Raw genomic sequence first — 24985 nt, 5'->3', positions numbered from 1 at the left:
GGGAAACGACATGAAATAATTTGGATTTATTGTGTCTTTTTTTTTTTTTTTTTTTTTCAGTTTGTAACTGATGTCTTGTTTCTGGAGAGCATCATGTTTGTCCTACGTGTAGTTTGGAGGAATTAGGCTGAGCTCAAATTTACACTTGTTTAACTACAGATGCATCCCCACTGCTATTTGTTTATCTCACATTTATTACCCTCTTCCAAATTCAAGTTAAGCACTCAGGGGCTTTTTCTAGTAACGCTAATGGAGGAGAATAGACGCATTATATGTGAATAATGTATTATGATGATACAATTTGGGTCTCTTAGCTCTAACCAAGACCAGTCCTGCTTTACATTATTTATAATTTACACACACCTTCCTGAACATTTTTATGTAAATATTTAATATAGAAAGTGAGTTAACTCTTTCGTTTGGGAGGTTTCCAGTAAAAAACATGAGAGAATGTAAGAGGGCTTACAAACACCTCTACCCAAAGTAGGCAAATGGCCAGTCTTGTTTATTTTCAGAATTTAAGAGAAAAACATTACAAATTATAGAGGAAAAAAATATATGCTGGCTTAGCACCAAATCCTTTTTCCCTTTCTCCTTCCCAGCTGCTCTTATTAAATTGAATGAATGTTGACTGCAGACAGTATATGTGCAGATGCTTGGCTGGCAGCATTTGCAGCAGAGTGGCTTTGTTCTTTGCTGTTTTCTGACACATTTTGTCTTTTGGTGTTTTGCTCATTTTGTACGAATATATCCATTTGAGAAAGGCAACAGGGGTGCCCTCCAGACAAATCAGCAAACTCCCTTTCTTGCAGCCTCCCAAATGTCTGAATTAGACATTAGACCAACCGAAATAATTAGTAATTTCTTGGTAATCTTAATTGTTTCTGCCTTCTTATCTCTGACCTCAGGAAGATACAGAATGATAATAATATGCCAGCACCACATGGCATAAACTTTCAGTCTTTTAAGTGACAGGTTGTGGACTCTTATTCTTCCCATCTTCAAGAGCTAAACTTATCATCCATACTGGAAGAAGACCTGAAAGCTTCCCATGTAGAACCACCCCAACAGACAAACTGTCAGACGTTGCTGACTGCCCACTTTCCTTTGTCTTGCCCCTGCTTTTGTGAAACATTGTCATATATTTAACGCATAAATCGTTGCTACTTTTGAACCTGGAGCTCAAAGTAGATATCCAATTGGACACACAGTTTTGCAGCAGACCTTCTTTATCACTGGTTATCCAGGTTTTCCCTTGATGCAGTCCCATATGTGCTCCATTCCCCTTACCTTAGCAATAGAAAATTCTGAACTTTGAGCAGATAAGGATATAGCAAGAATATGAGCAATCTCTGGCACTCCTCAGTATCCTTCTCTGGGGCAACTTCTTCTAGTAGATTTAAGGCAAGTAATTTATTTATGTAAATCTGATTACTTTTCTTTGAGCATAATAAGTGCATTTTCAGGTGTATGCAAAAGGACAAGGTACAAAGGGTATTTTCAAACTCTGGGTATGTACTGTGTCTTTCCTAGTGCATCCTGGGTTTTAGTATGAAATGTTGACTCTCCTAAGCTGTTGCTTTTATTGTGTGGAAAAATATCATCCTATAATTTGAATCCATGTACCTACAAATTCCCAGCAGGCTCTGAGCCAAAGAAATAAACAGATAAAATAAACATACAAAAAGATGGGTGCATTTTGAAATCTAAGAATTGAGTTATATACCTTTTTGACAGCTTCCTGAATCACAGCCCATATCCAAGATGAGTAAATAGGTATCTAGCCCTTTAACTGGGTTCCATTACATGTAATTAAAGACTCCCAGAATTAAATGGCCTACATGGAAAGTGGCTTTCAGTGGGCTAAATGCCTGAAGCAATCTCCTTGCCTGAGCATAGAAGTGACACTGGCTTGTGGATCAATATCATCTCTGTTATTAATATCAAAACCACATTACTTTGTTTTTGCCTGGCTGGGCTCCAAGACTTGGGCTCAGCTCAGATCCAGCCATTTGCCTGGACCATAATTTACTTTCGTGAGTTTTTAAGGTATTGTTTTGTCAGGGCCAATCACCATGAAGTTATAAATGATTCTGAGGACTTGCACTCTCTGTTAGTGGCATATGCGGTGAAATTAATTTTTAAAAGTTTCATGTCAATTACTCCTGTCCTTGAGTTATGCAAGGGGACAAAAGAGCAGAGATTTAAAGACATGAGCGATATCAAACAGATGAGGTAACGACAAACAGAAACAGTAGCTTGGGACCAAATAGACATTACACTATCTTTAATTGATGCATTGAATTAAACAATGCTAAAGTTAAATAAATATTGACCACTTAGCAAAAGAACCATTGATTTTTATGATGTACAACATTTGCATCATATGCTGCTCTAGTCTAGAGATTTAGGCTGCAAGACTGTCAGCTCTGACACAGATAGTCTGCAGGACAGCTCGTGCTACTGGTCAGTCCCTTTCTAGAGTTATTGAGGTAAATGTTAGCAATGTCCCCTGTTTTTGGTTTCTAAGGCTTGTTTGGTTTTGAAGGATTAAATTCTGCAAGGTCTTTCTTCCTTTTTTACATCAGCTGCATTAGTGATCAGGTCCCATATTTCACACAGGTGCAGTGAATTCTTTGGGTATGGACTGATGACGCAGCTTGGGGCACTGGCCATACGTATTCATCAAACATCTGCCTTGTCCTTTTGTGGAGAATGAAAGACAGGCAGATGTTTGGTTTCTGTTGAGTGACAGAAATGTTTCCTGCATTGCAGGGGACACTCCACAATGGCACCTGTGTCCCTCATAGAATAAATCACCCTGTGCTGGAAACTGGAAAGCACTGACACTGTTGGGCATCCTCGGAAGGGGTGACCTTTGCAAGCACTCCCTGTAGCTGCTTTGCTGAAGCTGACATGTTCATGCTCACTCTGTTAATATTGATTTAATTACTTAAACGTGCCATATCTTAATGATACCATATCTACCTATCTGGAAACAAACTTGGACAACAAAATAATTTGTTTACAGAGCAAGAATTTACATCTCTATGTTTGTTAGAGCTGTAGAGCAAAGCGGTTTTGTGGGGTTTTTTTGCATAGCTAATTTGTAGTTATTTCACATGAAATGTTCCCCTGATTGTGAAACTTATACAAAATGCTAATCACTGGCATTTAGTTTCTCACAGAAAGGGGAAATATGAGGTCTCTTCCTGGCAATGGAAGGATCTCTCTAAGGCCAAATCTATATGAATAGTAATGCTGGCTTTGGTTACTTATAGCTTCCTGTGTCTGCAAGGGCTGCCAGAACACCAGTTAATAGGTTATTGTTTCAATTACTCCATGATTACTGCTGCTAATCTGTAATTCCTAATTGTTGTGGCTCCTTTTGACTTCACTCCAACTATTAAGAAGCATTTGGATTTTATTACAATTGACAGGAACTTTAGCCTTCTCCACAGATAAAAGACTGCCTGTTGCAAAAAAAATTCAGAAGTAATGAAAAGAACTTTTTGAGGGTTTTTTTATTTAATTATTCAATTGGTTTTTAATTTTGTTTTGTGGTTTGCTTTTTTTTTCTTTTTTGGTTTGTTTTTGTTGGGATTTTTAAAATTACATCATAAACACAATGTAAAATTCAATTAAGCTGGAAAATTATAAGGCTCAAAGGGGAGACACTGGATTTTTTACAGAGATAAATCTAAATGGCTATCTTGGTAAAATGAAAAAATGAACTAACACAAAATAAAGGAATTATTGATGATAGCAGGATAGGCAAATAGTTGAGGCATCTCTGTACTCCATTGCACACCTCTTAGCATGGAGAGCTGTGCATTGCACTAGTGTGACCTTGGAAATCTCAGTGTTTGGTTCTGATGAGCATATGGCAGTGCTGATGCTTGTCAGAACCTCAATTGTTAACAAGCTGCAAACTGTATGAAGAGTAGCTGGAAGGATGTGGACGGTGATCTAGACGTTTTGTGTCCACTCTCATGGCTCAGTTTGCAAATGGGAGTAAACCTTCTAAAGCAATAGATAATGAAAAAATATTTTCCAAACAGATATTTGTCCATTTTCCATGTTCAGTGTTTACACTGACTCAATTTCAGTTGTCGTTGTTTTTTTTAACACAGCGTTGGCAGCTTTAATTGCTATTTCATTGAAACTCTCCAGGTCTCTGTCCAAATTTGTTGAAGAGTCAGGGTGAATTTACCTCACAGTGGGGAAGGAACTGACCTGCATGCAGAGTCCAAAGCTGGGACTGGAAGAGCTTAGCTTTTGATGTGTACATGTCTAAATGTGTGAAGATGTGCTCATTGCCTGATGTTTTACAGGGTAGCCAGTTCACACCAGGCAGTAGGCACAAGTGAACACTGAGACTTTTACCTTTCCCCTGATGACATTGCAGAGACTTTGTTAAGATGCACATGCTGGGGGGCATCTTATTAATGTATGAGTATCTACAGGGAGGATGTGAAGAAGATGGGACCAGGCTCCTCTTGTGATGCCTGGTGACAGGACAAGAGAGAGGCATGTTCTGTCTTTAGAGTAAGGGTTGAAGCTCGCTGCAAGGTTCAAAGCCTTGTAAGGAGGAACATGACCTGCTCCACATTTTAACAGTAGGGCAGAAAATAAAAAGGAGAGTCTGTTTTCCTCCACCCTTCCCAGCATGCAGATGCCCCCAGTTACAAACATGGCAATTTAAAAACATGTAAAATTCATAAATGAGGCAGCAGCTGTGTACAGCTTCAGCAGAATGCTAAATTGCTGCATCACTGTGGACTCTAAATGACAATAAACCTTCCACCTCTCATAAATTAAGCACACTTTCAAAAAAATTGTATCTGCAACTGCAACTTTTTATGGATGTTTGGTAACTTTAATCATTTTGCAAAATGCAATTCACGGTCATAAATTCTCTTCCAAGTATGTATTTAGGGAGAGCTAAAGCTCTGCAGTGAGTTGATAGGTAAATTTTAATATGACAATGCCAAAAAGTCTATTAGATTTATCCTGAGGCAGTGGCTGCCCAGTAATTACAAGAGGGCAGACTTAACAAAGGTTTTGAGTACCAAGAAAGTGACTTTAAGGGTGTTTCATAGGTTCAGAAGATGAACTTGGAAATATTCCCCACCTGAATTTAAAAAGTGATCTTTGAACCCACCTACTTTCTAAAACTTAGTTCAGGGAAAGGGAAGCCTGTTGGGGTAGCTGTGACCTTCCCACATAAACTCTGGAAAAAACATCTTGTAAACATTCAAGAGAAGTAACAGAATTCTCTTTTCTTGTTTTTTCTCAGTTATAAAAATGACATTCCCGTGTCCATATGGCTGTCTTTTTTTACCATGCAGTGGTGCACTTTTTTTCCCCCCTAGCGTTGGTCATTCAGGGATCTCAAAACACTTCACAACTTCAACTTTTACAGTTGCTAGTTTAGAGTCCTGTTGTAGGGTGAACTGTTTGAGACATACAGTACTTTGTCCAATAGTGTAGCAAAATCTGGAATGAAATCTGGGTCTTCTACCTCTCCTTTGTGCAAACCGTAGGCAAATTATGTTTACATCAAATAGGGAATGTATACACTCTTATTGCACATGATGGGAATCAGAATAAGGATTGGGAAGTGCAAAATCTTATACTTGGTGTGTTGTTCCTTTGTTAAGTTGTTCTTTAGCTGTGGACTAATTTGGAACAAATAATATTGATGGGAACATATGAACAAGAATGAAAGGTGGGGGAAGATTTACCTCCACTCCTGAACGGGAGCTGGTGTCCCTAGTCAATGTTCATATGAAGTGGTGCCAAATTGTCAGGATGAACCCAGGTACACCTGAGTGTGGACAACTGTTCTGCCATGAGCTCTTCCTCCTGCTTGCTCTAAGTGGGCTTTTCTGTTGGTTTACTGGCAGGATGATGGGGAAAAAAAGACCTTGTTTCTGGAGGATGCTTTGGAAGCTGTTTGCAGATGTTGCAGCAATAATACTTTCTGTTCTGCACTTGGGGTCTTACTGTGGAAAGAATGCGAGGGAGAAGCAATCCGAAAGCTTCCCTTTCACAGCTGCTGTGAAAAGCTTAGCAGAAATCCTTTGCTTTGAAAATGCCCAGCAGATAAACTTCATTAAATCACATTTTACCTATTCTTGGACACTGGACAGCCATACCTGCATTATAGCAGGTGTTTAACTTCTTATTAAAGCAAATAGGCTGTAGTGTGAAGAGGTGAGTAAAACCCCTCCTGAAATGCAGTGAGAATTTCTGACCTTTTAGGTTGGCCCCAAGTCCTTATGTGCAGGACTAGGGTATGAATATAGGACCATTAAATGCCAAGAACTGGAGCAGTGTTGCTGAACTGCACTGGCCCACTCATGCCAAATCAATTAGAGATGTCATTTGTGATTAACGTCCATGTTGGACACCTGATCGTTCTTACTCCTCCTCCTCCTCTGCGATTGTATTACGAAGAAATTATTTTTTTTCAGTACTTGAAATGGTTTTTTTTGGTGTTCTGTTTTTTTGGGATTTTTTAGAAAAGTCCAGTATTCAATGGTTTCACAGGGCAGCACAGCTAACCATGGTTTCTTGTTCTAACTACCAAGCCTGTCTCGTATACTTTCGTAAATAAATTTAACATGAACTGAAAGGCATCAGACTTCTCGTTTAATGAGATAAAGCTCGAGTAGTCAATATTACAGATGAGAAATGCAAATGAACTACCAATGCTATTGGAGCATTGGCTTTTCACATTTATAAAATTTTACTTCTTATATTTCATTTTTTAAAAATTATTAGCTCAGTGTGTTTTTTTCAAAACACTTAAGAATGTTTTCATATTACATTTTCATAGTAGGGGGTTAATAGCACCACTGAATCCAGTTCATTGCCAGTATTGCTTCCACACCCGGGGAGAGGGGTCTCTTACTAAAGCTACATGCAGAGGGAGATGCACAGATCTTGTTCCAGCGTCTCTTCTATATTTAGACTCAGAAGTTTTTGTGTAGTGTTATCACTGTGGGTATGGATCATGTTAATATCAAGCTACATGTGCATATGGGTAGGACAGCATATGCTCAACACTGGCTTTGTGTTCAGCTCCAGGGGCAAAGCTCATCTCTGAACACTTAAAAAGAGAAAGCCACATTCCTGGAGTTACCTGAGGGAGATGATGTTTGCAGTTACATGCAGGATCATTTGGCTCAGGAGCAATTCTAACTTCATGTGACAATTTGAGGAGACATTTCCAATGCTGTGGAAGAAAAATCATTTTCCTGGGTAAAGAAAGAAAGAATAGAAAAAAAAATATAAATGCATATCAGCATGAATCAACTTAAATGAATGCTTCCAATATTTTTTAAAGCTTGCTCCTATGAACTAACCTTTTCTGAAGTTGTAGTTTATCAAGTAAGAATATTGTTGTTATATATTAGCAAACTGTCTGGTGGTCATTGTCATGCTTATTATTCCATGCACTAGGGTAGCATTTTTAGCTTCAAGTTAACCTTAGTGAAATATATCATGGTTCATTAATGTTTCTTCAACTGTCTGATAAAAGGCCTTGGCCCAACAACATTATTACTGTTAATTATTTATAGTATCTTTTTATTAACACTGATTTACAGCATGGTCAAGTAGCAGCTAAAGCTCATTATGCTCCAAGGTTGAATGTACATCTCAAACAACATTGCAGCTGAAAGGAGGGAATATCCATGTTTTTATCCAGTGTTAATTTCTGCGAGTGAATCTGGAAGAAGGTCACTGAAATGAGGCGCTTGTTGACTGATATATTTTAGAAGGAGGTTCTAATATCTGGCTGTAGGTTAAATGAAAAGTTACTGTTTATAATAGAAACACTTGAAGTGTAACACCTCAGCACATGGTTGGGGACAATTAAAAAAAGAAAAAAAAAATCTCTTTCTTACCATTGAAGTCCCAAGTGATGGCTCTTACAAGCCTCTCACCTGACTCTTCCAAAGCCTCAAGTTTTTCATTAAGCTTAACCTAATTTATCCTGTTTTCACGTTATTGTTTTGTGCATGCTGTGAAAAAGCATTTCTTCCTCCTTGATAATCAGATATGTTCTATATCTGCCATTTTTTGTGAGCTCTTTAACACCTTCCTGACCAAGCTGAGTGCTATTCAACAATTTTCCATCTTTTTTTTGCAATTGTCCTTTCAGTTTCTTCTTGTTTTTCTGTTGATCCTGTTTGGACTCCTGTGAGGTTGTTGTCAGTTCTGCGGTGAATATTGGCAATATCTGTCTCTCCAGGTATTTCTGTAGACTGCACATTGCTAAGGCAGCACATCACATGCACCCTAATGCAGTATTCCCTGTGAGCTAATCAGAAATCCCTGCAAGGCTGGATTTAAATTTCTCTGGTCTGTAACACAAGGTGATGCCTCTGCATATGATGACAAGATTTCATTAGCCATTTTTGTAGCTGTATCATCTTGCAAAACCATATCTAATCTTCAGTTTGCTGTCTCTGCTAGATCTCTTGCAGCACTGCAGCTTCTTTGGATCTGCTCTCCCTCCCTGAGAGTCTGTATTGTGGATTATTTTCCCTGGAGGTATTAGTGTATATTTTTCTACACATGAGGATAATAAATGGAAGAAGTAGAGACGAAAATAAAAAACATTTCTTGAGAGCAGATAGAAGGAGATGCAAAGAAAAGACTGACAGGGAGATAAACGAAGAAAAATCAAGGAAGAAGAATATGGAAAAATTAAAAAGGAGTTAAATAATCAGAATAAATTAATTAATCAAAGTGCAGATCATGTGGACTAGAATAGCAAAGCAGCAATGCAGAGAGCTAAAAGGAGACAGGCATAAGCATAATGAAGGATAAGTTGAAATTAAATATATATTTTCAAAATAATGCATTGACTTGTTAGCAAGGCTGTCATACTCTGGACAGTATGAATCTTGTGACAAGGGGTTATGAGAAGCATCAAATTTTTCCCCTAACAAAAACAGTGATTCTTACTGTGATCATGGTTTTGTTTGTAATTCAGACCTCCCTCATTTTAACAGTGACTCATGATTTTTATCACGCATATGCAAATGTGATTTAAAAAGGGTAAGTGTACTGGCAAACATTATAGAAGTCATTGCAAAGAAACACACATTTCCAAGTCCCAGGGTCAATCCACTGCCCCTAAGTTTCTGTAATGCTGTGGTTAGAAGGAATTTTTGTCAGTTCTCACACTTTTCTCCATATTGTGGATGCTCTTTTATCACAGGAGTTAATTGTGATTTGTTGACCACTTCTTGCTTCATCTTGCCCATCTTGCCTCAGATATTTGATCATACATAGCCCATATCATCCAGTCAAAGTTATTGCCTAAATTAATGAGAGTTGCTAGAAATGTTTGATTTGTTGCTCTTTTCCTGGTGTGACCTTGTGAGCTCTCAGCATTCTATGGAGACGGGCGGGTGGTCAGAGACTACCATTTGGGAACTACTGGTGAGGGGTAGAGAAACCTGGAGCAAGCCCTCTCTGGATCCTAGAGGAGACTGTCAGGGAGGGGAATGACACCATCAGCAAACGAAGGTGGCTGGGGGCAGTGCAGAGAAGGACTCAGTTCAGAAGGTGAGTTGCTCTGGAAGTGCTGATGTACCAGCTATTGCTGCTCATGGCACTTGCACTGTTGCCAGGGGCTTCATAGGATTTGCATAGTGCATGTAGGGATTCCTAGGGGAGAATGACAGAGATCATTAAATGAAAACAAATAATAAATAAGCTCCTTACAGCCCCCCCAGGTATATAAATCTGACTGTTCGTGAGGCACGCAGACAAAGATGGATGGCTCTGTGTGTGCAGGGGAGGAATCCGTAAGGCAGACAAGCTTGCTGGTGTTCTCTGCCTGCGGACGGGGCGTTCGCTCACTGCTAAGGAGGGTCAAGTGACTGTCACTGACTGTGCACTGAGGAGACAGAACCTGTGTCACAGTTGCCAGCCCTTCTGGCTTGAAAAGGTCAGCTCCCCTGACACAGGTGGCAACGTCACAAGTTATGTACACGAGGGCCTCCCAAACCCAGCAGGATCCCACCCTGCCAAGCTGTCCATCCTCATGGGCAGCAGGGAAGGCATCTGAAAACAGGCAGGCTTCTGTCTGCAGGGGAGCTGTGTGGTTTTTCTTCATTAGAAGATTTTTAGGGACCCAGTCAGTGTCATTACATTGCATAGGAAGATCACGGGTAGTGAGAGATTTCATGACTGTAGGTGTTGTGACTGTTACTTATTCCACATGATGGGCTACTGTGGTTCAAATCAGACTAAATCTTAGGAAATTCTTTAACTGTGACCTTTCCCATGACTCAGATCACAAAGATTTTCTGTCAGTTTGCTCTGGGCTAGATTTGAAATTATGTCTTAGAAGTGAAAGACACAGTGAATGAATCAGGCAGATTAAGCTTAATTCTTGGCTCCAGACTTGTAGTACTCTGTTTTCTGCTGGAGATCAAAAATAAATGTAAAAGGCTGATTTGACATATCCCATGAAATGCTTAAGTATTTCTTTAATTATAAACATTATAAAACAGCACCCAGTTCCAGGCTCTTACATTACACAGCACGTCATCTTGTACCTCACAGGAATTCAAGCCAATGCCAAATCAGCTCTGTATCCAAATGATGTAAGTTCTCTGTTATCTTTATTGTTTACTTACATAAATATTCAAAACATGGTGGTCAAAGAGAAGGAGGATGTTTCTGTTGCTTTCCAAAGAGAAAGGATAAAATTATTCTTCCTGTCTTTTAAAAAATGCTGATAAATTGGGTGGGAAAGAGAGAGAAATCTGCAATGTCAGAGAAAGTTTAAAAGATATTAAGCTTACTCACTGCAAAATCTAATTGTGACCCCAGCATGAATGGAGATTAGCATGGAACTTTTCAGTGTGCAGCATTATGACATGATACCTCTTGGGGATCTATTTCTATCATCTCAAGCTGTCTATTCCAAGTAAATGTGAATGGATCATTCATATAATAGTTTAAAAAGTAGCTTCATGCTGTCTTCTACAGCCTTTAGTAGGTATTAATCTCTTTTTTTTTAATATACTTGAACCTGCAACAAAGATTGCAATGCAATGAGGAAAATAAGTCGCATAAGCCCTTTAGTGCAGAGATGGAGATCAGTGCTGCTGTTGCATGCACTGGTGCTTAGCACCTGGGGTACCTCAGCTAGAATTGAGAGTGTTCATGGCTCTGACAGTTTGTCAGAACTGTTGTCTCTTGGGACTTCTCAGATGTCATGGCAGGATCAGACTTGATAGTCACTTCTGACGATACTCAAACAGTCACAGCTAAAACTGTCAGTAACTTCTCTAGCTGTGGGTTTAATTTTTTCCCTCATGTTTCTAATTTCAGCCTGCAAAGTGTAGGGGTTTGGGAGTGTAAATGATTTATTACTATGGTCATATTACAGTATCCTGAAAGTTGCTCTCCCTTTTTTTTTGACTCTACTTTCTCATTTGAAAGTTTGTTTTGGAAATACACATTTGTAGCCATCCCGTAATCAGCTGGGTGGTACCTATGCATGGGGTATCTGAATTGCCAAGCTTAAAACACGTCTGAAACTCATTTAACAATAGATAAGACTGTTTCCATCCCTGAAAACATTCAAGGCCAAGTTGGATGGGTTGGCAGAGATCGGGCTGGGGCTCTGAGCAACATGATCCATTTCAAGAGGACCCTACCCATGGCAGAGGGGGTTGGACTTGACGAACTTTAAAGGTCCCTTCCAACCCCCTCTATTCTATGATTATGGATCAGGACACTCAAACAAAAGGAAATGTTTTCAGCACATTCGGAATCTGGAGTGATCTTCTGGAAACCATGGTTGACAGTGGTTGAACGTGAGCCAGCGTGTGCCCAGGTGGCCAAGAAGGCCAGTGGCACCTGGCTTGAATCAAAAATTGTGTGGCAGCAGGACTAGGGCAGTGACTGTCCCTCTGTGCTGGGCTTGGGTGAGGCCACTTGAATGCTGTGTCTGGTTCTGGGCCCTTCACAGCACAAGAGACATTGAGGGGCTGGAATGTGTCCAGAGAAGGGAACGGAGCTGGGGAAGACTGGAGCCCCAGGAGAGGTTGAGGGAGCTGGGAGGGCTCAGGTTCCTGGAGAAAAGGAGGCTCAGGGCAGACCTTCTTGCTCTCTACAACTCCCTGATAGAAGGGTGGAGTTGGGGGGGATTGGGCTCTGCTCCCAGGGAACGAGCAACAGGACAAGAGGAAATGGTCTCAAACTGCGCCAGAGGAGGTTCAGGTTGGAATCAGGAAGAATTTTGTCACTGAAAGAGTGGTCAGGCATTGGAAGAGGCTGCCCAGGAGGTGGTAGAATCCCCATCCCTGGAGGTGTTCAAGGAACTCAGTGCTCTGGTCTGGGTGGCAAGGTGGAGATTGGTCAAAGGTTGGACTTGATGATCTTGGAAGTATTTTCCAACCTTCATGATTCTGTGATTTCTTTCATATTTCTCATTCTTTAGGAAGGCTTGAAGAGTTGAGACCAGTCAAAGAGTTGAAGCAAGCTGTGAATGAAAGTTCATTTGAGCAGAGGATACCCTGCAAATATGAAACAAGTGTTAAGTACATTTGTCTGCAGTGTTTAATTGCCCCTGCAATTTTTTTGGTCTGTCTTCTCATTTTTCCTAGGTTGGCATTTTTGTGGATGAATACCACTGAGAGTTAAGGACTTGCTGTGACTCTCACTCTTACTTATAGGAGTTTTGCCTGCAGCAGTCACATAGTTGAAAAATATAGATCCATGTGACTGCAAAGAGACCACTGAGAAGCCAAGTAAGTAGGACTCATGGCCATTTTGCAATTCCACCTCATTAGACATGTTTTGGGGCTTATGATTGTGCTGCGAGGATAAATAAGTATAAATATTATATTTGCCTCCAGGTTATCTTTAAAAATGTATTTCTCTGTCTCCCTCCCGCTCTTTCTTTCCTTCCTTCTTTTTTTTTTCCCCCTCCAATTTTCAGTGTAGTCTGTCAGCTCCTGGTAGGTGAGTTATCAACTCTGTGGTCTTGCAGTATGGTGGCCCAGCACAAGGTATTACATTGTAAAGGGTTGCCTTGTGGTGCCAATTACCCTGAGTTCTAGAAAGCAAAATGTGCAGCAATGTGATTAAGTCTGTGTGCAAATAGAAATTCACATGACCTAAAAACTACTATTAGAAAAAGTATTGCAAAAAACTATTTGGCTTGTCCTTACTGCTACATTTTAAAAATATTTAAAAATGTCAATAGCTGTCTTTTTTATCATTTGAGCAACTCTTGTGAGTTATCTTTGAGATATAGAGGAGCAAGACAGCATGGAAAAACTTGGGTAAATACATACCTAAACTGACATTGTATGTTTAAGAAAGATCAACATCCGGCCAACAAAGTACAAATTCTTTTCATGGAACACACTGATCCAGTTTGCTGCCTGCTGCAGAGCTGTGTATCTCCAGTGGAGTCCATGGAATTGTACCAACTCACACCAAATGGGACCTACCCCTTTGGTCTCTCTTACCTCAATTCAGAGTCAATGTGTTTGCAAAATTGAATGGACGAGTTTCTGAAGGAGAGATGTTACCCTGGAGGTCAGAAGATGACTGGGAAAGCAGTGTTTAGGTGGTTATTGGGTCTGTCTTGCGTGTGTGCTGTGAGTCTCTGTCACACACTTAGTTGTGAGGCATTTGCGTGTTTGGCTTGGTCACTCTTACACGTTTCCTGATTTTGCTGTTATGACTACGGACACCAGTACTAGGACAGAGCCCCTTTTAACAATTCTTCAGTCTACTTCATTTGTTTTAGTCCCTGTATTTCATTTCTCACAGATTTTAAGAGGTCCATTCTAAAATATCACTAGGATGTCATCATTGGCTGCTGTTGCTGCGTACGAAGAGACAAGATGCAACCAGAGCAGTTCCTTTAAAGTAGAAAGCAGCACTAGGCTTTGTGTAACTTTCATGCTTATTTTGGCTTGTTGGTGGTTCTAGGAGAGGATGCCAGGAAATATTTTTGCCTTTTTACATTCATGTTTAGTGTTCTGGGCTCGTGTATTTCTAGAATGTGGGTGAGAATTACCACGAGGTGGCAGCGTGCAAGCCCGAAGTGTCTGCTGATTCTGCCACTTTGCTTTTACTTTGTTATCAGACTGGAGAACAGTTGGACCGTTATCGTTGTAGGTCCTGTCCAACTGGAACTATTCTATTTATATTTTCCAGTAAATCTAGATGTTAAAAGGTCATGCATGGATCCTGAATGATATCTGGTTTTACAAAGGAAACTTTATACTGCTGTGCACTGATAGTATATACTCAAGTCAATATATGAAGCAAGTTTGCACACTGGTCAGGACAAGGACCACAATCCTTTACTTAAGGATCAGGAAGAGGTTTTGGAAGCAGTGACTGTACAATTCTGTTTCTTCCTATACCAGCCTTCCACATTCATGAGTGCAAATACCCCAGTGCAAAGAGACTGTGCTGTCTTAAATGGAAATATTTGAGAGATATAGGGCATTCCCCTGTCTGTGTGTGTACACACATAGGGAGTAAAGAGCAGGAAGAAACTCTGCTCCTATTTGTTTCCAAAACATTTTCACCGGGACCATTAAAAGAGCCCTGGAGAAACGTTGTTCACAGCTCCAGTGGGGGGACAGTTAGTGGGTAACCAGGAACTAAATGATGGCCAGCTTTGCCAATAAAATGTGCTTTTTGTTTTCCTTTTTTCCAAAGGTGTTTATTCTTTTGAATAGTTGTACAATGACAGTAGGAAAAATTGCACCAAAAGCATTAGGTCAGTCTACATATAACACTGTCGTAGTGTGAATTCATAAATACTCCCCAAGGTTGGTCAAAACACAGTATGCTGGGAAGAAATCATTATTGCTGCAAAACTTGTACAAAGCAATTCTTTATGGCAGGAATTCTGAGTTTGCATGCTCAATAAGTAACTCAAGCTCTAACAGAGAACAGAGCTGGAAAGAATTCTGTAGCTCTTCATGAACAAATATATCCAGAAGGCTTCACGTCTCTTTTTTCAGTAGCATGCAAAGTCTCTGTACATAATGTCCACAGAAAAGACACTGGATATAACCCCTGGCAAGGAATAAGTTACTTTCAGTAGCAGTGCTCTTTAGCTGAAAGCTATGAACACAGGTGGTTCATGCTTGTTGCTGTGGGAGGAGTGTAATCAGATTCTCTCTCTGGTCAAATCAAGCATTGGTCTTCTAATCACAGAAAGCTTCCTCACAATTTCAGCAATGCTTTTGACTTGGTGAAGGACCCTCAAGGTAAGTAAAATTGAGATGCAGCTTGTAGCATTTCTGCAGTGTGCTTTCACTTGTGGTATAGACTGTAACTGTAATGTCCTTTGGTTGTTTGGGTTGAGGTTTTTATCTGTTTGTTTCTGTTCCAAGGTCTCATTTCAGGTTTTAAAACCTCTAAAAAATAGTACCTTTTTAGGTCCTCATAGTGAAACATCAAACTGTTTGGATAATGAAAGTGACAATGTTTTGGGGAATTTTATGGCACTGCACTACAATACATTTGCATTTATCATTTCATATTATTTCAAATTATTGTCTTTAGGAGGTCAGAGAACCTACTCTAGGAAGTTATTTGAGTATCTATGTGTTGCCTATAAGTCTTGCAAAGGAGGCCATTTGGCTATTTGTGTGTGGTGGCTCATGAATTCATGCTGCTAAAGTGAGACAGTCTCATTTAAGCATCTGAGTGTTGCCTTATTTGTGAAAAGCTTTTTCATACCAATTACCATATTTAGCAGAAATGAGCAAAATTCTGCTCAGCTTCAAATGTTTTTCTTCAGACCTATATATAATTTTTTAATAGCTTCTTTCCCTCAGCACTTTTCTACTGTACCCTTCTCCTCCTTGGCCCCAAACCTCTTACTTGAAGAGGTTGTTTCTGTTTGTATAAGGTAAGCTTTTTTTTTCCAGATTGTTCCCAGCATAATATGCCAAGGGGAATACAGTGCATTTGTTATTTCCTTAAAAAAATAATCTATTACCTGAAACATTCCCTCTAGACCTATAATACTTATTTCAATGTTCTGTCAATAAATATAACAAGGTTAGTTTTCTATCAGATTAGTTGGAAGAATCATTTGAGGGAACTTCTGTTTGGTAAGCTCAGTTGCAAAAAGCAATCAATAAGAAAAAAATCCCTTGTTGTTATCGAAAGAAACATGGAGCTCTGAGGAGTTGTCCCAGAACAAATATTTATGTCTCTGCCTCAGAATTCTCTTGCTGGCACCTGAAGGCCACTTTGCCTTTCTGCTCTCTTGTTTACAAATGCCAAAGGAAAGCCCACACGGAGTCTGAGCAATGTTGGAAGTACTAGAGTAGCATTCTGAGTACAGCAGTTCTGGTCCTTGTTTATAGGCAATCCCCATTTACTTTTGTTGTGTGTTAACCAAACCATCATCCCCTGCATCTCAGAATCTCATATTCTTGCCAATGGCACTTCTCAGCTTCAAAGTCCTCTCAAAGACAGTTTTATAAAAGTAATGTAAAACTCCTAATGTACTTTCACCAGTTGTTTATGATATTGGAGAAGAGAGCCAGGCTTGCCTGTCCTGCTGGAATAATCCTTCCTTGACTTTACCAGCTCCTGCTGAAGATGTCAGAGGCAGCATTCTCAGTCCTGTTGCTGCATGCATAGCTCTGCTGCTACTAGGGTGAGACAATGTGGAGGTTTAACAGCACAGGAGACACTTGAGAGTCCTCTCAGGAGTCCTATGCAGCTGTATTATCCATTTGGCCCAGAAATGGTGAGATTTGATGCCAGGACTAGAGAAAGGAAAAAAAAAACCAAAATAAAACCGAACAACATATCTTAACACTAAAACGAGAAACAAAACCGTGAGGATTCTACACCCAGTCACATTGTAACACTCTCTAATCCTACATCCCATCATATTATTAAGTGCATTTTCAGCTCAAAATGGTTGGGGGGACAAAAAAAGATCCATCTAGCATAATTCCCCAAATAATGACACAAATTATTATCAATGATTTCCATTTTTTCTGCAATATTTATTGGAAGTTATTGTGACAGGTATAACTACACTGTCTCTGTTTCAACCTGTCTGCATTATGTTTTACAATCCATCTTTTGACAAGAGCCTATCTTCAGTACAGTTTGTTTTCACAGCACTGAGGAATATGAGGCAGGTACCTGGATTCTTGCAGGTGGAAGTAGTGGCATTAAAGCCACATAAATGTGTGGGGAGGAAAAAAACACCAAAAAAGTCCTTAGAAATTATGAAATATTTTGTCAACCACACTGAGACTGACCTGCTGCATACAATGGTGGTGGCTAAAAGAAAACCATTTCTGCAACAGAAAAATGATGCCCTGTGAAACAAAAAGAGGGGGGGGAAAAACATAAAACCAAATGTCTACCCCTAAGTTTAACACTTTGTTAACTGGTGCCACAGTTCTGAAGTCACTTGACTGGGTACATCTCTGTGTATTTCAGCCCTCTTTTCTGTCATGCCAGCTGCTTGCTTTAAGCTGATTTCTTAATTTCAGCTGCAAAAATAACAATGCATGCATTTAAAAGTGGGATGCTGCAGTATTAAAGCAAACACAAAACAGTTGTGCTGGTACTGAAGTGGTCACCAGGCTGCTAATAAATGTGTAGTAGAGAGCACACTAAATTCAGTTGGTATCTGCTATATGCACTTAAGGAGAATGGATGGGCCTAATTGCCTTGAAGTTTTGCACAAGCAAAACTTATGTTATTTGTAGGTAGGTGCTTACAATTGCTGGTGCAACTGTACAGACTGTGAGGGTGTGTAGTGTGCATGAGAACTGTGCTCTGCGTGTTCACTGGTGATGCCACAGCAAATTAGATTTGAGTTGGAGGAGCCCTTGCCAGATCATCTGAGAGCAGTTCTATTCAATTTAATTCTTTCAGACTTTGTTTTTTAATCTTCCAAAGGAAATCTTTATAAGTTTGTAAGGCAAAAACCTCAACAAAAATAGTTTTGTTACAATAGTCAAAATCAAGCACTTGGAAGTGGTTTCTTTGGGGTGATGTTTAGCATCAGGCACAGGGGGAACACAGAGTGCCCTTCCCTTCCTTAGCCAGATCAACATGATGTCCTGACAAGGGCCCACTCTTGTGGGAGCAGTTGGCCAAAATTGCTTTTGTAATGTATTCTGGAGCACCACGTACAGAGGTGCAAGAAGCAGCCCAAAGGGGCTAGGGATCAATATAAAGGATGAATGCAAAATAAATTTCTGTGATTATATATGGTCGCTTAAGTGGAGCTGAAAAAAGAAAGGGGAGGAAAGAGCTAGTAAACAAAAAGCTATTAAAGATGGAAACTGTGCTTGATAATATCAGTTTTCCCTTCAGAATATAGTCAGAGCTCTAGGGGCGAATCCTCTTACCGTAGCTGCGTTAACAGTAATGGAGAGACTTGGGGATTTTTCGCTTGAGATTTGTTGGATGCAAAACATTATTTTATTGCTTAAAATACCAGACAACTTGAGAACTGCAAAAATTATGAGTAGCTCTTGAGATTTATTTATTTTTTGAGATTGCCACTGGTATTTAGAAAGAAGAGAGAGGATGAGGACGAGGAGGAGGAGACGCACTGATCCAGAATACATCGTTTTGGTCATTGCAGAACTACAATATATACAGGCAAGCTAGTGATAGACAAATTACCTGTTCTGTCCTGATCTGATAATTGAATTTTTTTTTCCAAAACTGGTGATAACTCTTTTTAAAATGTCTTTTTAGCTAATCCAAGGATATGATTTACAGTGGAGGAAAAAAGAGAAACAATTTTCATAATGTCATGATCTTGTGGCCTGCAGAGAACTAAGAGGTCACAGCCCACACAGTCTGACTTGACTACACAGTTCAGGGAGAAAGTGTAGAGAAATAACAGCAGGGGGAAAATATCATGTAATTCTCCATTTTAGGTTAACCTTCATGTTTGACAGTGACCTGCAATGAAATAATGTCATGGTCAGTATTTGATATTGCTCTTCATTAGTCTTCCACAGGCAATTAAAAGTTTGAAAATAAATAATTAAGCCTTTTTTATCAATGCAGAGTTGTATTTTCTGTGTATGCACAATCAGTTACACATTCAGGAAGGGAGTGAAAATAGAGCTTAAAAACACTACAAACAAAACTTTCTTGAAAGCACAGATTGACCTTTCAGATGTTAGTGTTTTCCAGCACACTAGAGATTGCAGTCATGATATTTCTAGGTTGCTTGTGAACCAAGTCAGAGGATCTTCCTTTATGCTTTCAGGTGCAGTGTGAATGATAAGGTGACATCATTTTTTAATATTCTACTGGTATGTTAATCAAATTGTAACTTTGGGTTAACTGAATTGTTAAACTTGTAATTCTCTTAGAAGCTGGTATTCCAACAACTGCAGATATATTTAACAGAAATGTATGAACTCTGTATTTGCTGATGCCATTAAAGATAATGGGAAACAAATCTATGCAGATGTCCTGTCCTACAGGGGAAAAGTGATTTCACACTGTAACAAAAGGTAAAAAGCCTATTCATTGAAGTACAGCTAGAAATTATTTCTAATTGGTATGAAAGAATCCTTAAATCTTTATACTGCTTTTAATATTTTGGGCTTGAATTACAATTAATAGTTTGCATAAAAGAGGCAATAGGAGGAGTACTAAAATTCAGAATCCTTGAACATGAAATGCTGTCTAGATTTCTAGTCGTAGCATCATTTCTAATGGTTTCACTGTCAAAAAATAAAACAACCAAAAAGTTGTTTGTACCAGCACAAGATGACAAAGTTTTTGCTAAATATCCTTTGCATTCCTCAGTAGATACTCTCCAGTTTTGTATGCTAACCGTGGGTGTGATTTCAGCATATGACTATGTGGGTAACAATAAAAGAGCTAATAGAAATAGGATTTTTATAGATTCAGTACTAAGAGAATCAAAACCCTAAGAGTTCTGAACTTAGAGAAAAGGGAAAAGATCAGGCTGTGCTAGTTGAAGAGGTCCTTCCTTCTTGTGAAAGGTGCCAGGTTCACCCTTTCTCTCAGTCCTTCCAATCCTTGTTGGAATTGCTGCAATGAATGTCTAAGTGACAAAAAGAAAAGCAGAGTGTAAAAGATGCTAATCAGCCTTTGTTCTTTTCAGACATCACATGCAGGACCCAAAGTAAAGATTTTGTGTGGAGAGAGATAGATTTTAATTAAGCATCTTAATAGAGAAATCCTTCTTGTTTTTTTCAGAATAAATTAAGGAAGTAACTTTGATGCAATATCATTTTCATCTAATCAGTAACATTCTGAAATTACCATGTTGTTTTCCATTAGAAATACCATCATCCAACAAATCAGATAAAATTATTTAACATAGCTATATTGCAACCTCAGCTAACATTAGCCTGGGCATGTGTATACACAGAGCACCAGACGGAGAGTGAATTGACAAATGTTTATAGGGAGAAAAGGGCAGACAGTATCAACAATTTTATATACTCCTTTGACTAAGATGCCCATATCCTATCTCGATGCACTAATAATCAAATAAAGGCTTATAAGGGTTTTGCCCTCTGCATATAGTGAATACTGATTACTGACACCAATAAAAGGCAAACGTCTTCAGCCTTTACTTACATGTACAAATTATTAATATCCCCCTTAAAAATTTTTACTTTATATTTGTCCTGAATTCAGAGGGTTTTGTTAGATATAAACCACTATGTTGACAGAGACATTCCCATTAGCTTTTATACCAGTGTTTGCCATTTTTTAAACATACAGAACAAAGTGCATGAAGATAAATCAGCTTGCAAAGCTAGGACAACAGTTACAAGTCTGGAATAGTGATGGGGTTGCTGCTTCATAACTGTGTCTTCGATAAAATGTGTGTGGTGGTTATGACAGTTTTACACAACTATAGTTTCTGTGGGCAAATTTGCAACATTCGTGTTCCTGACAGCCAGAGACAGGCCACAGTTAGCCTTGTGTGTTCAAGTACTATTAATTGCTATTAATATTTACTACAGTAGTGCCTTGAGGTGAAGTCAAGTAGGTGCCCTGTTTGTCCAAACTGAGAGCTTGATAAAGTGAGTGGGAGTGAACCACCTGGTGATAAGTGACTTACTCAAGAGCACAGAGAACGGTTTTGTGAGCAGGAAACAAAACACTGCTCACCCAGGTAGAATCTCTCTCAAGCCACAATACACACTTCTGTTTCTAAGGGAAGTTTTCCCAAGAATAAGACATTCCCAACTGAGGCATAGGGAGTGTTATCTATTCTGTCACATGAGGATCTGACAATAAAAAGTAAGGAAGGCAGCACTAATCACATATCCCATTTCTTCACCTACCATAGAAACTGAACTAAAGGGTTGAGGCGCATGAATAGGCATTACGAGGAACATGCAACTCTTCCTCTCGGAACAGACCTTCAGGATCACTTGTCACGTTGGTTTCTTCAGTTTGGCTAGATTTCTACCAGTTCCAGCAATAGGAAAATCTAAGACTGCCAGTATTTTTTGACATGACTTGAATCCCTGCATAATAGGTTCCATCAAAAAAACCCCAGTTGCTTTTATTGCCATCATGGCTGTAATGCAATTTCATGTGGTGTCCTTAAAAACAGTATAATTTCTCATATACAGCTGTCAGCAATAACCTTTTGTGGCAGCAGAGAGAAAAAAAAATTCCCAAAATACAAAATCTAACATATATTTGTAGACCTTAAATCCTGTCTAACCACGTACAGCTGTATCTCCCTGATCTCTGGGGTAGTGGAGTCTTTTACTTGTAGGTAGAGCAGAAGCAGCTGACAGGGCTTGTGCAAGTAGCATCTTGGAGGATATTCCCAGTGCAGCCTGCTCAGCTGGTGCAGGCAAGGGCTTGGCATCCGCCGCAGTCCTACATATGCACAAGAACATAAAATATTTTGTGTTCTTGTCATTCAATTTTTCTCCTTTGATTCTGAACACAAATAACAGCTTAACCTAATGAGAAGTCATATCAAAAAAAACCTTAAAAAGATGGTACACGTCAAGACCAGATGAGGGCTGCAGGACCTATGAGTCTCAAACACCCAGCAGTGTGTGTTTCACTCCCTGCTGCCTCTCCTACTGTCACAGACCAATTTATATTTTGTGCCTCAACAGGAGATGCTCCAGTGTTGGCACAAACTTTTAATGATCCCCAGCCTCACATGCCGCTCTGGAAACAAGCTCTGAACAATACAGAAGGTTTTGCAACATATTAGTCCTATAAATAAAAATGTATTTCTCACCAGGAGTTCATATTCAGATACTCTTCCACATTTAGCATTGTGGGTTTTTTCCTCATCTGGAGATGCATTATCCCTTGTTCATGTCCTTTTGGCTTTTTCAGAAATCTCTTTGTCTTGTAAACTCTGGTAAACTGTAGTATTGTCAGTGACATTTCAGATAATTGATTAGTGTGAAGATTCTTCCTGGTTTCCTTCTACTTGTGAAGTTATAGCAAATCCTTTCCAACGTGTAATAAATACATTATCTGAGCAAGAAGAAGAATATTGCAATGAAAAAGCTCCCGGTATCAAGTTACTGGCTGAGAGCAGGGTAGCCAGGGAGCCATCCCCACAAATCTTACCAAACCTGATAAATCATGGAACTTAGTACCCAGGCCTCCCTGAACTACAGCAGATCCTTTTTGAGCTGAACTAGAGTGCCTCACACTCTGCTTTGGAGTTCCAAGGTACAATGCATGGAGAAGACAGTATACCGTTGGACCAGCAGAGATTCTAAAGAGATCATGTATTAGTTGCACATGTATTTGCATCAGTTAAATTATAAATTATATTAATGAACACATCTCCTTTGGATATAAGTTGATAACTAGTTTGGTTCATGAGGAAGCTACCCCTTGATCAAGAAGCAACCTAGCATCACAAATTCATCCATCCCTTTTTCTGGAACATCTGTGTGCAGCAACCTTGGAATCATTAGAAGAACTTCCTTTTCCACTTGAAAATTGCCACCAGCTACCCCAGAATGGCTCTTGACTCAGACATGTTAATTAGTGTTCCAGTTTGTATGTGAAAAGCTGATATTCTTTACCTCTCTGAAGGAAGACCACTTTAGAACCAGTCCATTTCCAATTTGCTCTCTATTTCCAGCACTGATGCTTGTACCTTATATGTGAAATGAACCAGCTGTTACTGATTTCACAGCAGAAAGATGCAGACTCAGTGGCTGTCAGAAGATTGTGTGTATTCCAGTTTGCATAGGCTTCTCCTTTTCAGCCTCCTTCACTTGTCTAAAGAAATTAAAACGTATGAGTTTAGAAGCACCATGATACCAGCATGTAATATTTATTCCTCTTTTCATTGAATCAGAAATATGTGCTCAAACCCCTAGATTTTATTCAAAAATAACATGCAGCTAAGGGGATTTTATTGCATAAGATATAGTATTAACAAATATGATCAGTGCTTAGATTGTACACAGTTGCTTTTTACCTGAAGTACATGATAAAAAAACTTAGTAAATGGCTAGTACTAGAGTGTGGTGTGTCAGGCAATACACTCTAGGATTTATTAATGCTAATATCTGTTAAGAAAATACATTGTTAGTCCTTCTCTACGTATAGATTCAAATCTTTCCATTGATACCTTGCTGTAGAAATAAACCTGAATATACTTCTGTGGCACAGCATGCCTTAAAATTTAAACAAAAGTCAACGTGATAAAAAAATTGATCAGTTCAGTGAACACATTTCTTTGCCTTGAACTGAAATGTGCATTCCAGAAGAGCATGGCTTGTGAATTGGAGATCCATGAAAGGAACAGACCTGCTAAAAGAATAACATTTTGATGAAACAAGTTTATTTGCTTAACAGCTTTCCACTGCAATTAACATATGCGGCAAATGTGTCTATTTAATGTGACAGTCTGCTCAAATAACCCTCTTTCAAGAGTGGGATTATATAATCTGGGAATAAGATTAAAATTATTGAATGTCTTGTTTATCGAAAATGCCAGCAGCACTGTCTCCTCCTTTCCCCTGTACTTCATGCTGACTTGTAAATGATGTGCTTGAGCTCTGGTGTCCTTAAATTAATGAACTGTCTGAGAGCACCATTCAGCACAGGACTGCTGTTCGGATCAAAAGAAAGAAATTGAAAGAAACCCTGTGGAAGACAATCTGTGCAGCAGCAGATCTGGAAGTATTTGACCTTATCAGGCTTCACGGGATGGCAGTTGCCTTGGTCCTACAAGATTAAAACTAAGAGAATGCTAATGGCAAGGCATGAAAAAATAAGTGACAAGATGTATAGCTGGGGATCAGCTGGTCCCTTGGGCTTGGATAATCAGTGGTCAGCCCATGGTCAGTGTCTCCCTTGAGATCACTTTCTCCTGAGAGACATGCTGGGGACCTTCTGACCAGAGGATTGGCTTGGACTGAGAACAGGGACATAGACGGTGTGGCCTACTGCCCACTGCACAAAATGCCACACAGGACATCCTGAGCAGGGCATGGCTGCATGTCCCAGCAGCTGCCTTCAGAGTGGATGCTGTCAGCTAGATTTGGACTTGAACTGCTATTCTCTGGAATAGTCATGCTGATGAGGGTGTGAACATGCACCAGCCAAGCCCCTGCCATTGCCACTGTCCCATTCTGCACACCCTTGTCAGAGGCTTGCTCCCTCCAACCTCCTCAACAGTGTTTAAAAAATAACAAATTGGTTACCTCATGTTGGGAAGTAGACAAATCGAAGGGGAGGGTGGTGTAGATAATAGGTACACAGAAGTGAGTGGCCCAGCACTCATAGAGGATGGGGAATTGAGAAGGACAGGCACTCATCAAATGATAGCCAATAGAGCACTGCAAGGAGCAAGGAAGATGATACAAGCCTCTCAGAGCAATGGAGACTTCTAAACCCCAGGAAAAGGCAGCGGGGCTGCTGCTCCCTCGCCTGGCAAGTGGGCAATTTTCATTACTATTGATTT

At 39.6% G+C, this 24985-nt stretch overlaps 1 long non-coding RNA gene across 1 annotated transcript; it reads right to left on the bottom strand.

Moving 5' to 3' along the window:
- Window positions 1-21706: 21706 nt before the first annotated feature.
- LOC113959838 lies at window positions 21707-23288 on the bottom strand. Its single transcript, XR_003531927.1, has 2 exons — window positions 23168-23288; window positions 21707-21909 (listed from the first exon to the last, which is right to left on the bottom strand). It is a non-coding gene; the product is annotated as an uncharacterized LOC113959838 (long non-coding RNA).
- Window positions 23289-24985: the final 1697 nt, after the last annotated feature.

This window comes from Corapipo altera, unplaced genomic scaffold (genome assembly GCF_003945725.1).
Source record: "Corapipo altera isolate COAL_440 unplaced genomic scaffold, ASM394572v1 297b, whole genome shotgun sequence".
In the NCBI taxonomy this organism is placed as follows: Eukaryota; Metazoa; Chordata; class Aves; order Passeriformes; family Pipridae; genus Corapipo; species Corapipo altera.
This window is presented reverse-complemented; position numbering and strand designations above follow the sequence as displayed.